The following is a 2,991-nucleotide window of genomic DNA, read 5'->3' on the forward strand; positions in this document are numbered from 1 at the left end:
AAAGCTCACTACCTTACTTCTGCCTGGAATGCTCAGTTTGAGGCACCTGTATAGGATGACCACTCATCACGGTTTCTTAAACTGTGCTAATTTATGCCTGTTGTCATAACTGTAAAAGTACCTGCTCTCCTCTAAAAAGTGTTTGCTTTGTGCAATAAATTATATGGCTATTCCTAACCTGTAAAACCAGCAGGGAGATATGTCCTGCAGATGGTTCAGTATGAGTTAATACAGAGGTCTGGACACATTATATAGAAGTGATTTGACTACTTGTAGTATATGAAACTGTGCCTGGGTGGTACTTAACGCAGTACGTAGAACCAAGAGATCCTGAGGTCTTTATTTTTTATTTAAAAATTAGAGAAACTTGACAATGTTTATAGATGTAAGAAGATTTAGGTGACTGAAGAAGAGAGAGAAAGAAAGGGAGGGACAGAGGGGAAGAGAGAGAAAGAAGGAGGAAGAAGAGAAAGAAAGAAAGAAGAGACGGAAACTGGAAAACATAGGCAAAAGCTAAAGGAAAGTAAAATGGAACACCAGTAAAAATGGATCACCTGTATTTGCAGATAGGAAGTGAAACAAAGCGGATGTGGAAGAATTGGGCTTGAACCGGGTGATGGGTATCTCGTGCTTGGCCTGCACCTGTCAGTTTGCACTTAACCCATCATAAACAAAAAGTCTCAAGGTCAGAGGTAGGTCAGCAGTTGGAGTGGACTGTTTGTTACAAGAGGGCCCTTGTGACAATATTGGAAAAAGCTGTGAAAGGCAGAGGCTGTCACAGATTCCAAGTAGGCACTGATTAGTATCACAGGGAGTTTTTCCAAAGCTTAAGAAGAAAGAAGATTCAAACTATAGATGGAAATAAAAGAGTTCATGGCTTTACAGGGGCAGAGAGGGAGTCTAATGAGCTTCACTCATACTGTGGGGGCAGGGGTAGATGGACTAATTCCACATTCTAAAGACCGTGCCATGGCTGCTGTGGCTCAACGGATTGAGTGCCAGCCTATGAGCCAAAGGGTCAGCGGTCTGATTCCCAATCAGGGCACACGCCTGGGTTGTTGGCCAGGTCCCCAGTAGGGAGCCCTTGAGAGGCAACCACATACTGACGTTCCCCTCCCTTTCTGTCTCCCTCCCTTACCCTCTCTCAACATAAATAAATAAAGCCATTCAAAATAAATAAATAAAGACAAAAGTAGGTGCTGGATTCCGGAACTCCTGACACAGGTTCTGATGTTGTGCTATGAAAAAAGATACAGACACCCAGAAGTTTTTGCTCCCGATAAAATTTGGGACTCTGCCTGAAGTTTAACACTCATCTTCTTCCCAGGAAGTAAGAGAAATCTAGAAACATGATCCAGACTTCTAGGAGGAAACTGAGGCAATCAAGTGACCGATGGCGTCTGAGAAATAGAAGTGGTAGCAGGTCCGAGACGCAGATGAGCCACCCAGAGGAACCGAGGGGCACTGCGATGTGTAGAGGAAGGAGACTCTCAGCTACGCGTCTAATCCATGTCGGGGAATCATACAAACTGCTTAACTCTCTAGACCTCAAAACCTCTCTCTTTGTCTCAAAAACTAAAAAGATGCAAGAGTATGCTTGTAGAGGCAAGAGTTTTTTTTTTTTTTTAAGTATTGTATTTTTTTTCATTCAGTCTCCTTATACTCCTACCTGTTGCCCTACCCTCTGGCCACAGTCACCAAAGTGTTGTCTATGTCCTTGTGTTCTTTTTCATTTTTGGCTAAGGGGTGGAGGAATTGAGCAAAAAGATATTTTTAAGGCCTTTCCTGATGTCCAATTTTTTGATGAAGGTGGGCATAGGATGGATATAAGAATAAATATAGCAAGAATTCTGTTAGTAAGCGCACAAAGAAACAATGACCTTTGAGGAACAAATGAATATATGCATTTTGATTATACTATATTAGAAGCCAAAGATATCTTTAGGGAATAAATGGAGGTAGATTTTTAATTCAAATATTCACTCAGGGAGGTACAGACCTGGAGCCCAAAAGAGTAGCAATGGATCAACAGAGACAGGACTGAAAGACCAAAGGCCTGGGACAACTGAGTTTCGGGGGTGAGTGTCCAGAGAAATGCAGTCAGAAAGCCAACAATAGGGAATGAAAGGGCCTAACAATGTGACCAACCCAGAGCTGGACAGGAACCACACCACAGTGACTTCTCCCTACCCGTTGCCTGCGCAACTTGAAAGGGACACCTGGCATGGGATTTTATGGATTCCTAGCAAACACCAAGCTCTACGCTAAGTTGTGCTGGACACTGAAATCAAGAAATAAACATATATTATCCCTACCATCAAGAGACTTAAAATCTGAATAGTATGAGCATGATGTAAGGACATCTGACAAGAGTTTAGTCCCAATTGCCTAGAAACTAGCCTGTTTTCAACATGACAGGAAGCATCTCTTTAGGTCATCAGTTCTCCTTAAGCTTGTCAGGCCCCAGGTGCTGAAAAGCCAGTGCAACCAATAAGAACACTGAGTTATAATGAAACCTTAACTTACACTACCTAATACATATCGCCTCTCGGCCTTTCGGCTAAGATCAAGTGTAGTATCTGTTCTTATCAGTGTAAACTACCTAATACAAACCCACCTTCCACTTGAGGCCTGAGAGCTGTTCTTTTTTCAGTCTAAAAAAATAAAAAAGGTAATAGTATTTCTAAAAGACATAAATAACCAAATTCATTTTTTATTAGTCCATTTTAAATTTAACTGCTCTACTCAAGTCAAGGAGAACTTACAGGATGGCTATAAATAATATCCTGAATTCGGGTATTCATAGAGAGAAGCAATAGAGAAAAGGACCCACTATTGATATAAATCATATTTCTCATATTCTAGCAAATCTGTTTGTCAATGAATGACATGTGAAAGATACATACATAATCTTATCTATCTACTTACTTCTCTAACAATAAACTTATTATTATTGACACTGACTTTGATCCATCGTGTGTTTTATGTTCT

The 2,991-nt window shown here is 40.8% G+C and overlaps 1 pseudogene; it reads left to right on the forward strand.

Annotated features, from left to right (window-relative positions):
• The first annotated feature begins 2,540 nt into the window (after positions 1-2,540).
• On the forward strand, positions 2,541-2,765 carry LOC119001489 (uncharacterized; annotated as a pseudogene).
• The last annotated feature ends 226 nt before the right edge of the window (positions 2,766-2,991 follow it).

This window comes from Sturnira hondurensis, unplaced genomic scaffold (genome assembly GCF_014824575.4).
Source record: "Sturnira hondurensis isolate 20B ecotype Veracruz unplaced genomic scaffold, ASM1482457v3 Scaffold0016663, whole genome shotgun sequence".
Taxonomy (NCBI): Eukaryota; Metazoa; Chordata; class Mammalia; order Chiroptera; family Phyllostomidae; genus Sturnira; species Sturnira hondurensis.